Source organism: Falco punctatus (assembly GCF_963210335.1).
Source record: "Falco punctatus genome assembly, chromosome: 5".
Classification (NCBI taxonomy): Eukaryota; Metazoa; Chordata; class Aves; order Falconiformes; family Falconidae; genus Falco; species Falco punctatus.
In genome coordinates this window covers 63,483,822-63,498,843 of record NC_137584.1, presented here as the reverse complement: position 1 = coordinate 63,498,843, position 15,022 = coordinate 63,483,822, and the positions used below count along the sequence as shown (strand labels likewise).

The following is a 15,022-nucleotide window of genomic DNA, read 5'->3' as shown; positions in this document are numbered from 1 at the left end:
ATGCCTCTAAGGCTGTAAGCAAGAGAGGGTTCAAATACACCAGAAAGGTACAATAGCTCAAGGCCTTGCTAAAACCTGTCTCTGGGTAGCCTTTATTCCTAACGATCCAGCAAAACAGATGGCTAACGAGTTGCAGTCCCTGCCTGGAAACAGTGGGGTTTATTTTGTGCCCAAAAGTTGGTCCCATTCCATGGCTGGATGCCCACTGCAATCTGTGGTTTGGAAAGAGTCTGAGGGCGAGGGCAGGGTCAGACCAGAAGAGGTAGCTCATAGAGGACCAGAGAAGGAGTCCAATGGGTTGGACTAGACAAGCAAGGATCATCCAATTCAATTTTGCAGTGGAAGGGGCCACAGCAGAAGAAGCTGTAAAATACAGGCTGAGGGGCATGAGAATCCATGTGTGATGAGAATCAGTAGCACTGGGAGAAGCAACAAATACTTGATAAGCTACATATGAAATACTTACATAAATCTTTCTAAAGCAAGAGGTGGCAGTCTTGTTTTTTCTTTATATACGTGTAAGGGAATGGATTAAGGAATGCCATTGTTTGGAAAAATAGACCTACATCGTTCACCTTGCCTAATTCCTAATTTCTATAAAGGGATCCTTTCCTATATAGGTTTTAAAATAATCCAACATATCTGAATTGGCAGTCAACTGCAAAACCAAAAATGCAGAACAGTTAATTCAGATACAAATATTAACAATTACAGTAACACAGAACTCATACAGTTAGCAATCTACGGGTCAGATACTCAGATAATGAAAACTAAAGTAACTGCCAGTATCTATAAATTTAGAGATTCTTACCTTGCATTTTTATAAATTTCTGTCTGCATGTCAGTGTGCTATTAACTGAACTGAGCTTAAAATTCTGTGTGCAGTCTTAAAGATAATTTTTGAAGAGAGTGGCCTTCTGAGGATAGTTATTTAAAATTCAGAACGCTGCCCAGAATATCAGAGTAAGTTCAGCATTAGTGTAATTTTTCAACCTGACCCCAGAGGCCTACAAACTAAAATGCCAGCAGATTAAAATGCCTTTTAAGAACCATACTGCACTAAGCGTTTGTATGACAGAGTTATACTTTGAGTTATAAGCGGGCAGTAACACTTCTGAGGTGGCAGCTGACACAGTTGGGCTAGAAGAATTTTGCTGTAGCGTGTGCCAAACAGTTGCAGGACCACGCTAACAGAGGGGTCTGCATTACTGTAACAGCAGCTTCAAGGTTAGTCTGGGGGGGGGTCAGCGTCAGGCCTGCCGCCTGCTGAGAGCAGTCAAGAGGAAGGTACAATTTTTGGCCAGAGTAACATGTGCTTTTTCGTAGTTTATAGGAAGCTATTGGCACCAGTATCACACTGTCACCAAGTCTGTCATGATCTTTCTCCCTGGATGTCTCAACCTAACATTTGTTCAAAGTACCTCTATAATGTAGGCAGAAATATTTAATAGACACTTACAGTTATTGCCACAGTGACGATGTTTTGGTATCAAGGCAGTCTGCGAAGAGATTTGCAGAGCTAGGACATAACTTCTGAGCTTTTTCCAAGAAATAGGCTGGATGAAAAAGCTTCATCTTTTAAAGAAAGAAACCTGAAGAAATCTCACATGAACAATTTTCCAAGCATAAAGAATTTTAGGAAACTCAGTCACTTCAATAGGAAAGCAAAGTGACTTCTATATCACCCCATCTTCCAAACTAAAACTAAGCTCAAAATCCTGGTATGCTTCATTAAGTTTCAATTTTCTACAGAAACCTTCACGTCTTTGTTGGTCAAGGCAAAGAGCTCCTACTGAACAATGAAACTGATATTTGATTATTGTCTATTTATCAGATTCAGATCCAGTTTTTTTCCTACATTGAGTCCATTGGGTTCATTATGTACGTACTTATGCAATAGTTAAATCAGACTCCTTGAAACTCCCCTGAGAAATATCCTAAAAGCATCACTTAGCGGAAGAAACGGCTAAAAGATTTAGGTTTCTTCTTTCTCCCAATTTGAAACCATCAAAGGTTTTTAATCAATGCAGCTTGCTGGACCTCTAACCAAAAACACCGTCCACAGAAGGCACCGGGACCTCACGACCTTCGCCCTGAGATTTGGTCTTACCCCACACTGGGCATTTGGAGGCAATTATTTTACCATTGGTGGGAAAGTATTATCTCTCTGCTAGGTAACTTCCCCCAAGGGCACTTGTAAGTATGCAACCCACGAAGCACAAAACTGGTACTGAAGGATTACAGTGAGAAGCAGAATCTCTCCTAGGCAACATTTTTATTTACCCACACCCAGATTAATTTTCAGTATTTTTGAAGCTGTGTTATCCTGCATCAGTGAAAGAACCATAAAACATTGCAACAGCTCACCAATATAAGATGAAGAAAGGGTAGAGAACATGACTTGTAGGTGTTGCAAAAGATGTAACAGTGACGCTAAATACCAAGAATTAAAAATCTGTGATAAGGACCACTATCAATTAATGTATTTTTCCTCCACAACTAAAGGAAATACTGTTTTTGTTATGCAATTAGTCTACTGCCATACAATTACTTATTAACATTTTATCCAACTATGCTGTGTAAGAATAAATTTCAGTTAACTAAGAAAGTCTTTATTTTAAAACTTAAAGGGGTTTGATTTCTGAGACCACACCCTTTTGGTTTGTAACCATTTTTTTCTGACACACAGAATAGTGAATATTCTACCAAATAAGGATTTTTGTCTCAATTTGCCTTCTCTGGCAAAAGTAGCAATGCATCTTTGAGGAGTGCTTGTACCCTCACTTTTATAAACCGGATTTTTCAATAATTTACACACTTCTGACAACAAATGCACTATAAATAGATAACAGTTTTCCTGTAACAGTGATTTCTGGATAAATTGACCCCAGCAGTCAATCAGAAACGTAACTATAATGAAAAGTATGTGGAAAAGTAGCTAACATTTCCTAAAATATTATACCATGTTAAAAGCTTCTGCTACTTTCAGAACATTATTACATATGCCACAGTTAATGACTGCTTACAAACAAATACTAAGCCCCTTTTTCACTATTTGTGAAAACATCATGCTGTGTTGGAGTAACACCACTTAAATCAGTGGAGTTCTTTCCCAACGAGAAAAGTGAATAAACAATGTGTATTTGGAGTCATACTGACCTAAATAATACTAAGACTACCTTTATGCTAGTGAATTAAATAGTGCTATGGCATGAATCCATGCCCTGGACCTATTTTTTTTTCTGAAACATAAAATCTCACAGCAGTCCCTGACGCTCTTTTGATCTTGGCTGCTTGATCAGCTGTTTTCTGAGGGTTTCCTGGGCACAGCTAGGGCACTAGCCCAGTCTGGGGACCATTCCCAAGAGGCAGGCTAGCTGCAGCCTGTGCTCAGGAGGCTAAGGGAGCTTAACCATATGGAAGTGGCCATGCTTAGCTGGCCTCCAGGCTAGAGGGAGGCCATGCATCATTCAGTTTACACATAAAAAATATAGGTAGGGTGCAGAAATAATAGCAGCTGTAAATAGAGAGAAGGAACAAAACCCAAAAACAACATACATTCCCAATTAATATATCATTATTACTAGAATAAAAGAGACAAACCCTGACAAATCTGTTCTCTTGTGTCCCTGGGGGATAAACAGAAGTGAGCGGCCAGCTTCTGTCTACCACCATGCTGGGGATTTACACTGTATCTCCATGCTGTGCTTTCCATATTGACCCAGCGCACTTGTGCTGATATACATCCCAGTCTAGAGGCAAGCTGTCTCATCCATAAGCGCTGCTTACTGATACATGTCAAGTCACATAAACAACACATTCTCAACTTAAATTGCTGAAACAGTAGACTAAGTAAATTAGATTTCTTTCCAGCTGCCCACTCTTTTAAACCTACACCCTGAGCCTAAACACATTAGATGACATTTTCCTCTTAAAGTCGTTAAAGAGACACACCTGACTTCCCACTTACTACTTTCTTTAGTTATGGCAAAAAGACACTTCCCTTCCGCTTTCTTTCTGTTCTCACCTTCAGTCTGCCTCAAAGCACGAGCTGTATTCAGGAATAATTAGCAACCTTCCACTAAGTAAGTGCCTTTCCAGGAAAGCACCTGGTTACCTTTCCAAAACTTCCACTTCAACCATCAGACTAAAAATTTCATCTACCCAACAGTGTGCACTCTAGAACTGGGCAAGAAGTATTCCCCACATCAGGAAAAACGTTTGGAGCTTTTGAAATTCTTTTTGGAAGTTGTAAAAGGAAGTTATGAATCTAAAAAGTTTAGAAATAAAAACATTTTTATTAGAGACAAATCAAGAGTCTTGTGTCAATATTTTGGGGACATTTTTTTCCCCGTATTTTTACTAAAAATCACCCTGTAGATAAAAAAAAAAGAAAAATACACCTTTTGACAGAAATATGATTACAGCACACAGAAAATGTATAAAAATACATTTTTTTCTACAGACAGCTTTGGTTTCAAGGAACTTACATGTCTGAAGAACATAAATTTCAAAGACATTTCAACCAGCTTCAAGTTTTTCATTAGAGCTGGCTGAAATATCTTCAAAGACAAAATTTTTGTAATAAAAATTTTGATCCATTCTGAAGTGACACAAAAAATAAGGATTCTTTTACTGCAGAGTATTTTCAAGGTGAGAAATAATAAAAAGGCATTAATCGGATATATTTACCTTGTGTAAAAGAGAAAATTATTTTAAGAAACTTATATCTTACTTGGTTCTGAGGCAAAGAAACCAAAATTTTCTAGTTTGTGCTTTGTTACATAAGAAGCAAGATGACAAATCCAAATGACAGATAAATCTTTTTCGATCCATTTTTGTTAAAGAAAATAATTTCTGTTCAGGGATAATGCTGGTACGTAAAGCTTCTGTCAGGAAATTCATCCTTTGTTGTTTCTTGTTATTAAATTGTGTAAGGTGGAAGTATACACAAATGTCTCTAAAGTATCTGCACCATAGACAGCCTCTTTGCCAGCCACCAGGAGAGAAGGAAAGGTACTTACAACACAGTAGGTTCAACATATAAGGGAGGAAAGAGCTGTTGATTCGTGTCCACCTGAATCTACCCCACTAGCAGCCAGGGAACAGTTCCTCAAAGAACTGCTGGGAAAGCTGCCACAGAAATGAAACACATTTTTAGGTAGATCTGAATGCTGGATTGGGTTTCCATTTTCTGCAGTTGCACAATTCAACTTTCTGAAGCTTGGGTTTTTTGGCTATACCTGAAGGAAATTAATTTCATTCTTAGGTCAGAAACCATTGAATACAGGATACTGGAAGAGGGGCTAGCAATGTCAGTTGTAACCAGAATTGTTTGGTACATGCAAACTGAGAACTTCTAATTCTAGAATGACTTTTCACTAATTCTCCTCAAAGCTTTTCGACCTCTGAGTGAAAACTCTGTAGCTGGTAAAAAAGTTACCAGTCATCTTTTCATTTTTTAAATTATTTACCAAAAAGATTATAATAGATTATTTTAGCTAGATTGTGCATCACCATTCAGGAATGTTATTTTCCACCAGAAGACAAATAAAGGCATGTGGTCTGACTATACTGATAGACTCTACGCTGATAGACTGTTTTCCTACTGCAAATCTGTTTCACTGATTAATTGGAGATTAATCCTTTTACAAGAGGCAGGAATGTGAAATCATAAATAGGAAGGGTTTTCTGCCACCTCTGCCATTATTTATACTTACACAGCAGTTACAAGGACGAGGACATGCAGCAGCAAATTAAAATAATTTCCCCCAAATCCTACTTCTGATATCATGCCAAAGTTAGCTCCACTCAAACCAATCAACTGCCTTTTCAGCATCAAAAGCTGATATTAAAAAATGGCATATCTATTTCCTGTATTAAATACAGTGCTGCATTAAATACACCTCTGCTCTACTGTCATCTTCTGTTCTTCTGTATTCCTGAAGCTCCATATTACACTGTCTGATAAACTTTCCTGGTTTTTCAAGGTAAGAGTGTAGTTGCTTTTTCAAGTCTTAACAGGAAGATCTTAACTGTGATTGCAGATGACACTAGCCTGTTGGCAAAATATCTTTCAGATTCATGTTTTTCAGGACATAACGTAACATTGGCTTCAGACACTGAACTGATGATTCACTTTGCTTTCTCCTTTTTCAGATTTCGGTTACTTTTTTGTTTTGTTTGTTTGTTTGTTTGTTTGTTGGCAGTGCTGGCTATTATTTATAGCCTTGGGTTTAAAACATTCTGCAGGGGAACCACTGGACGCTGCTCTTTTACCTTCAGGAAACAGTTTAACCACTCAGCTATTTATTGTGCTGTCATATCTTCCTCTGTATCTTCATGGTCAGAAAGGAAGAACAACCAGCAAATCCCCACTGAGGTGAGGAAACCAGATAGTAACGAAGCATAGCACTGTAGAGATTTTGATATTAGAAGAAAAAGATTATATATATAAACACATATATACACACAGATATATGTGTATACAAATACACACAAAATCTGCCAGGGCCATCTGGATTTCCAATGTGGGAAATAGTTATGTTCTGGCTTTTGTCTTCTTTTGAAGCTTCCATCCTATTGGTACATCAGCTTTAGTTACTTCTCCCATGGCCATAACATGTTAGGTAACTCAGCTTTTGTAATTTTATTTTTAAACTCAGTTGTATTTATTTTTTATGTTTTACTGCTGCCTTAAGGATCTTTCATAAAAGAGTACTTTTTTCCTCTCTTAAAAAAACCCAGTAAGACCAATCCCTACATATTTTTTACTTGATTTTGCCATGTCTCCACCATTTCCAACCTTGTTTCTAGGTTCATTTAGGGTTTTACCAAACTCAGTTGTGTCTGTGTATCTGGCAAAAGTCGCACCTTCTATAACAGTATCTGGAAAGAGAAAAAATAAAACCAAACCTGTCTGCACAGAATCCAGGAGGCAGTGTAAATCCATTTCCATTGATGTAAACTGACTTGTCTCCCATGAGATGCCAGTTTTCTAAAGCTGTCATCATAGTAGCAATGCCAGGTTGCAAAGGGAGGTTTCGATGTAGGTTGAAAGTCCGTCAGCTAGTGCAGAAAGTTTACATGCTGCTGAGCAAGCTTAAGTACCTGTTGTAGAGGACAAATCCCTTATTCATTGGCTCATTTTCCACTAAATTCTACATAGGATTAATCCATTAATACTAATATTTCCTTTACATACTTTTAAAGAAAAATAGTATAGATAAACAGATAGCTAGATTATAAATCGGTTCATGAAGTCCTTCTACCAATCATTTTTGGTATTCGCAGACATTTTTTAGCAATTTGTGCTGTAATGTAAAATCCTGTCATCCCTTGGTAGACTCTGAATACCTGTGTGCTGTAATACAGTCTAATAGTTTTATTTATGACAGTCCCTTGGAGACTCCAGCAACTGTGTGCAGTCAAGATTGTTCAAGCCATTATAATACAAGATTGTATTACAGTGATTTGAATGGATAAAAGTTCTTTCATCTCCAAAAGAGAAATGGATTGATAGACACTGTTCTGTAACATATCAGGACAAATGCTTGACTTTTATCCCCCAGACAGTGAGCTGTATTTTCTCAAGCAACGCTGTTGAAAGCAACAAGATCCTAAAGGACTAAGAGGGCTAGGGCACAAAAAGTACAGAAATTATCTTCTTTTTTTGTTTATTTGTTTGTAGTGTGAAACATTCTATGGCAACTCAGGTACTTTTAAAAGCCTTAAAAATATTTGGAGATATTCAACAGTTTAAACAGGGGGTCATTCCTTCAATTTGCCTCCTTGAAAAATGTCTGGAACTTACAAAATTGGCTATTAAAGCCTACCTTATGCAGTATTAGTTCCTAATATTATATCTAGAGTTCACTTTGCAGTAGTCCTTCATTATAAACTTCATCCTTCATACCTTATATACAAAATTTCACTGTGATTAGAAATATCAAAGAATACAGCTGTGAAACTCTTTTTAAAACAGTTAATAGCTTGCAGTACTTCTAAACCATACAAAACATTTTAATAGAAAAAAAGTAGAAATATTTTAAGCTTTTCCCCTGGAAGTTAAAAATTAAAGTTGCCTGATGCTGACAATATTTTATAACCACAGGTTTAAACACTTGAATAAACTTGGGAAAATGATTACTTTTCATGGTCATTGATCATTAAAGAATCTTTGTTCAACAAAACAGGTGATTAGGTCCCTTTGAGGTCACACATGCTTAAAGACTAATATTTATTTAAGGGTTTTGCTGATGTGAATCTTTCTGCAATTACCATTTCATCTGATTATGTTAACAATGCACAGTAATGCTTGTTTGTTCAGGAAGAAATTTTGTGCTTACAACTTGTAATACTTTACAAAAAGAGCATGTGGAGCTAACAGAGTATTTATGCAATAGGGCAGAAGTACTACTAAGTGCTACTGCTGGGTTGGGCAAACCAGGTACATAAATAAAACATAAACCCACAATCTTGGTAGTAAATGGTGTCTGGCCATTTTCCTTAAAAGACTAAAAGTTCTGTTCTTGATTATTTTTTTAATTTGCATGCATTTGTATTTTGATACCAAACTAAACTAAAGTATTTTTACCGGTATATGCATCTTTATTTCACTTAGCCCGTAGCATATCATTTCAATCTGCATGATTTTTTAGTCCTGACTGAGGTAAGAGAAAATTAGCACACACTAACACACATACAAACACACACATGAAAACAAAGTGCAGCTGAGGCTAGACTAGGCCAGTAATTGGTATTTTAAGTTGCATGTGACACTCTTTCCTTGTTCTGTTGCACTGCATTTAGATATTGTATGGCTCTCCAGACATGCTATGCATAATTTTACATACCATCTGCTTTACATGCCAGGTTCCATATGTACAATGTATAACCTAAAACCAATATTTTGATTGATTTGAGCTACAGTGGAGGCTTTTGTTCTAAAATTGCTGGATAGAATAATATAGTCCTAAATAGATTATCTGATGAATGTGTTCTAGGATTAACAAAGAATCAAACTGACTTTGAAAAAGTTTTTAAAGGTGTTAAGAATTACAAAATTCAGGTGACTTTCAACAGTCACACTAATATTGCTTCTTACTTTCAAATACTAAGAGACCTCGCTACCACTCACTTGACAACCATAGCAATACAATGGCATAAACACATTTCAGAGGCAGGCAAGGGACAGCAAAAATAGTCTAGAAAAAGATATACCTGAATAAAGATGAACAGCACTTATTCCTCAAAACAGGATGAGATTTATAAACATGCTAAAAGTGAGTAACAGATATTCAGAACCATGTCCTGGAGATTCCTGGCAGTTCATTATCTGGCTTCTTTCAATCCTGTTTTAAATACTCAGATCTTACATACTCTTCAGTTACTCTTCAGGTAAGCCTTAAAGACCTAACTTTCTGTTTTGGAGATGCTGAACTGGCTGCATTTCCATACGCACATATGAAGAACAAGTATTGGAACATCAAAATGAAAAGAATTCAGTATTTCAAACAATGGCTCTCAGGACAAAACTTAAGATTTATTCAAATATGAATCTTCATTTTTAGAACTGCTGACTGTCTTCATTCAAGCAAGCAAAGAGGATTACGCATCGCTTTGGACTTTAAAAAAAACACCAACACCCCTCAAAAAAAAAACCCCAAAACAGTCCAGAACTCTTAATATGGAAATAATCACTATACTTTTCATATTTGACTTGAAATGGAAGTATTATCAACAAAAATAGATCATGGCATTACAATGTATCAGTAAGCACCAGATAAAGTGGAGAATACAGGAAGCAACAAAGCAGTTCAAAGAAAATTTTTCTCCATCCAATGTCCCATAAAATATTTACCCTTCACCTCCATATATGACACATGATTAAAAAAAGCATTTGAATTCACAGGAAAATTAGAAAGGAACCTGTAATATGACATTTTAAGAGGGAGGTTTCTGTCTTCCCTATGTAATTCCAGTGAGAGAAGAGACAATCAGTGAAGCATTTGTCCATTTTACAAGGACTTTTTTCTATTGTAACATGAACGTATTAATCTGTTCACAGTTAAGTATCAGTGGCACATTCAGTTCAATTCAATGACAATTCTACCAGATGCCTACAAATAAAGCTGAACAAGAGATGCAGCACCTCGGACCTTTTTCATACTTGCCTATTAACACAAAGTTGTGCTTAGAAGGGAAACATTATTGGACCATAACTGAGAGAGGTTGTTTTCCCTACTGTATCGGGTTTGTGTGGCAAGGTTTTGGTAGCAGGGGGGGCACAGGGGTGGCTTCTGTGAGAAGTTTCTAGAAACTTCCCCTATGTCTGATAGAGCCAATGCCAGCCGGCTCCAAGACGGACCCACTGCTGGCCAAGGCCAATTCCATCAGTGACGGTGGTAGCACCTCTGGGGTAACATGTTTAAGAAGGAGAACGAAAACCTGTGCAATTGCAGCTGGAGAGACGAGTGAGAACATGTGAGAGCAACCACTCTGCAGACACCCAGGTCAGTGCAGAAGGAGGCAGGAGGTGCCTCAGGTGCTGGAGCAGAGATTCCCCTGCAGCCCCTGGTGAAGCCCATGGTGAGGCAGGCTGTGCCCCTGCAGCCCACGGGGAGTAACGGTGGAGCAGGTACCCACCTGCAGCCTGTGGAGGACCCCACGCCAGAGCAGGTGGATGCCCCAAGGAGGCTGTGACCCCGTGGGAAGCCCACACTGGACCAGGCTACTGGCAGGACCTGTGGCCCCCTGGAGAGAGGAGCCCAGGCTGGAGCAGGTTTGCTGGCAGGACTTGTGACCCCACAGGGGACCCACACTGGAGCAGCCTGTGCCTGAAGGATGGCACCCCATGGAAGGGACCCAGACTGGGACAGTGTGTGAAGAACTGCAGCCCACGGGAAGGACTCACATTGGAGCAGGTCATGGAGAACTGACTCCTGTGGGAGGGACCCCACACTGGAGCAGAGGAAGAGTCTGAGAACCCTGTCCCTGAGGGGGAAGGAGCAGCACTGACAGCGTGTGATGAACTGACCACAGCCCCCATTCCCTGTCCCCCTGCACCACTGGTAGGGAAGAGGTAGAGAACTCAGCAGTGAAGTTAAGCTGGGAAGAAGGGTGGGGTGGGGGGAAGGTGGTGTAACATTTAGGTTTTATTTCTCATTATCCTACTCTAATTTTATTGGTAATAAATTACACTATTTTTTCCCCAAGTCAAGCCTGTTTTGCCCATGACAGTAATTAGAGTGATCTCCCCCTGTCCTCATCTGGATGCACAAGCTTTCCGTTATATTTGCTCTCCCCCAACAAGCTGAGGAGGGGAGTGATGGAGTGGTTTTGGCGGGCACCTGGCGTCCGCCAGGGTTAACCCACCACACTTACCAATGTAATAGTTAAATTCTTCAAGGAGTATGGGCATAATTCTGATACTTGACAAGCTGTTGACCACATGCAGCATTTTTTGGGTTCTTTCAACACTCAGATTTGAAAAAGAATTAAAAGCGTGTCTTCACACTTCCCTTTTTAAGGCATTCCAAGCAACTGAAAATGGTTAGTCAGGTTACAGGAATAAGACTAGCTTTTGTCATTTGAATATCAGTATTTTCGTTTGTGTTTCATTATATATCCGACTGCTTCCAATCTAAACACTGCACTGAACAGAGGACGTTCTGTGAACTAGAACTTCCATTTGCTAATGGATTTTTTTTTTTGCATAAAATCTTCTTTGTCATCCATATAAATATGGGCATTTTAATTATTAATCAGAAGCATTCTTTCTTATTTGTAACTGTGTTGTGAAAGAGTTCTAAAAACAGGATAAAAAATTCATGTACATTTAGATTTTCCTCCTCCCTAGAGGCAAGTTGTTCATGAGTTAAATGCTTATGCAACACCTTTCCTTACAAACTGTACTACATTTCTCCCGTTACTTCTGTGTTGAGCCTTTCTGGGCCTGATCTACAGGCCACTGAAGTCAGTGGGAGCCCATCCAGTCGTATCCCTCAGCTTCCAACTTCTTAGTGCAGAAAAAAAAAAAAAAAAAAGATATACAGCAGTGGAAAAGTATAAGGTACTAGATCTGGTAATACTTTATAATGTCTGTAGGTAAAACAATGGGCTTCAGTCTATCTTGATATGAAACATGTCAAGAAACCATTCCAATATTTCTCCACTGCAAAGTGGGAATGAAAATCTTGAAGACATTTCTGACAGAGTAGAGCTAAATCTCTTTGGTTAAAAAGCCATCTTTTAAAAATGAAGTTTCTTTTCTGCATCCCTCTCACTTTGCCATCTCTCAGCTTTCTGCCCAGTCCCTTTCATTCGAAAAGTATTAGGTATCGTTCAGAACCTTCTTCCTCTGAAGTCAACTGGGAGTTTTACCATTGACTTCAGTGGAAGAGTCATCATGCACAGGATGCAAAACAGGGAGAAAAAGGATCATTGTCAAAGCAGACATTGTAAAAGTAAGAAAAAAATATTTACGTGATTTAGCAAAATCCCCTTAAAAAACTCCAGCAGTCAGCCCTTACATACGTTTCCCACAAATCGCACCAGGAGGTCTAGGAGAACAAAAAGCCCCTTGCCCGCCGCCCCTGGCATTGGGTAGCGGGAGTTCAGCCCCAGCCCGAGCAGAGTTAGCCGTGCGCAAACCCCAGCGACGCAAGAGCCACGCAGGAACTGATCGCAAACATTTTGCAAACATTAAGCCTTCCCTGAGGGACACGAGCGCTTTGCTACCGGCGCCCGCTGCAGCGCACGGGGGGCGCAGCGGGCAGGGCAGCGGCGGGCACCCCCTCGCCGCGCTGCCGGGGCACCGGCCGGGGCTCCGCTCGCCGCCCCGCGCAGCGCCGCGCCTGGGCGCGCAGCACCTGGCTGCTCCCCTCCGCAGGTGAGGCGCCCGGCGGAGCTCCCCCTCTGCCCGGACGGCGGCACCGCCGCTCCCGCAACACCGGACCGCGCTGCCAGCCCCCGGGGACGTCGTCAAAACCGAGGTGGGGGAGAAGCAGGGCACCGTCCCCGGGGCGCGCCGGGGACACCGTACCCTTCGCGCCCCGGCCGCAGCAAGGCGGGAGCGGAGCCGCTGCGCAGGGCGCCCCTGGCACGGCAGGGAGCCCCTGGCACCTTCCCCGTCCTCGCGGGACGCCGTCGCGGCGCGCAGCCCCGTACTCACCGCGGTGCTGCAGGCAGCGACCCGCAGCCCAGGCGAAGCGCCCCCGCCCCGGCCGGTGCCCGCTGCGCTGCACAGACCCCGTCCCTCGGCGCCCACATCCGAGCCCCAGCCGCGCAGCTAAAAGTCCTTCTGAGGAGCACTCGGCGAGCCCCGCCGCCTTCTGCCTCGGATCGCTGTCATGTCCCCTCCCCTCGTCCCCCCGCCCCGCGCCCTCCCCCGGCGGGCGGCAGCACTATAAAGCGGTCCCTAACCCGTCAGATCACGCACTGGCAGAGGTGCCGTTCCTCGCCGCTGCTTACCGGGCATCCTTCAGAGCGGCGGGCGGGCGAGCGAGAGCGAGCGAGCGAGCGAGGGAGGGAGAGAGAGAAAGAGAGAGAGAGAGAGAGAGGGAGGAGGAGAGAAGGAGGAAGGAGGCTCCTGGCGGGCTGCGCGGCGCTGAGCTGCGCTGCTCGGCAGCCTGGGCAGCTCGGCAGCGTGCTGCTGCGAGTCAGTGAGTGAGTGCCTCCGTGCGTGTGTGCGCGTTGCTCAGGCACCGAGGGGCGGCGGGAAGCGGCGGGGGAATTGGGGGGCCGCAGCCCGCGCAGCGCGGCGCAGCCAGGTGCGGCCCAGCGCGCCCCCGGCCCCGCGGCCCCCCCCGGCCCCCCGCGCCGCCCCGCCGCCGCGGCGGGAGCTGCCGCGGAAGGGGTTGGGGGAGGCGCGCATCCTCCCCGGTGGCACACGCACCGCGGCCGGGGGGGGTGGGGGGTAGGGATTAAAAATAATGATAATAAAAAGCCCAGTCACCAGGAAAGAAAAGAAAAAAACAGCAAAACTCTGTCTCTACTTCTCGGGCGAGGTTTGAGCCCCCCGCCCCAAAGCTGCGGTCCCGCGGCAGCGGCGCTCTCCTGCCGTGCCGGGAGCCGCCACCGCCCCCGGTGCAGCACGGCCGCGGCTGCCGCTGCCGGTAGCGCCCAGCTGAGAGCCGGAGCCTCTCCCCGCGCACAGAGAAGCCTGCCTCCCTCCTTCCCTGCCTCCCTCCTTCCCTGCCTCCCTCCTACCCAGCCCGCTAAGGCGGCAGCGCAGGCAGGTGCTGCCCGCTCGCCCGGCGGCCGAGGGAAGGGCAGGGCTGGGCCCTCCGCGGGGCGCCGCCGCCCCTCCGCCAGCCGCGGCCGCGCTCCCCCAGGCACCGGGGCGGTGCCAGGAGGCGGCCCCCGCCGGTGCGCGGCTGGAGGGGGGAAGCCGGCTGCCCCCGAGAGCCGGCGGCGGGCCCCAGGAGCGGCGGCGGAGGAACGGAGGAGCGGCGGCAGGGCCCGCCCTGGCCGGGCAGCGGTGCAGTGCCCCGCCGCAAACGCTGCTCTCCCTGCTCGGCTCACCTTCTGCCTGAGCGGAGTGACCTGATGAAGCGGACCGAGGACAGTGCATCGTTACTGCGGGGTTTCGTGGGGGGGAGCAAGCAGAGAAGAGAGGGTGGGCATAATTATAACAATCACACGGGAAAGGGGGGGGGGGGGGGGGGGGGGGAGGCAACACGCACACCAAAAAAGCCCGTTCTCGGGAGAGAATTCAAAAATAGCCACGGCAGCACTGAAAGTTGCTCGCTTTGTGATTTGCATTATAACGCTGCCGCTGTTGCCTGCCTCCTCCGGCAGCGTACCCAAGAAACACGCAAGATGGGAGAGGGAGCTGCATACTTCCCGTGTGCTCGCCCTTCCTGACGGTAGTTCTCTCCCTCAGTCTCTCAAAAACCAGAACCTCAAAACCAAACACGCACACTTGCCGGAGGGGTGGCCCCAGGTGGCGGTTTCTGAGTAGCAAGCCGAGTTTGCCGCGGGGAGTGGGCAGAGGACCCCAGACAGCGCTCCCCCCCGG

At 43.9% G+C, this 15,022-nt stretch overlaps 1 protein-coding gene across 5 annotated transcripts in view; it reads right to left on the bottom strand.

Annotated features, from left to right (window-relative positions):
- The window catches only part of HS3ST5 (heparan sulfate-glucosamine 3-sulfotransferase 5), a 199,923-nt gene extending 184,916 nt beyond the window's left edge, over positions 1 to 15,007 (bottom strand). For 4 of the 5 annotated variants that reach the window (XM_080389719.1, XM_080389721.1, XM_080389720.1 and 1 more), the window contains exon 1: positions 13,175 to 13,463. The gene's annotated coding sequence lies outside the window, so the exon portion shown is untranslated. The other variant, XM_080389722.1, reaches the window with a different exon arrangement.
- Between the last annotated feature and the right edge of the window lie 15 nt (positions 15,008 to 15,022).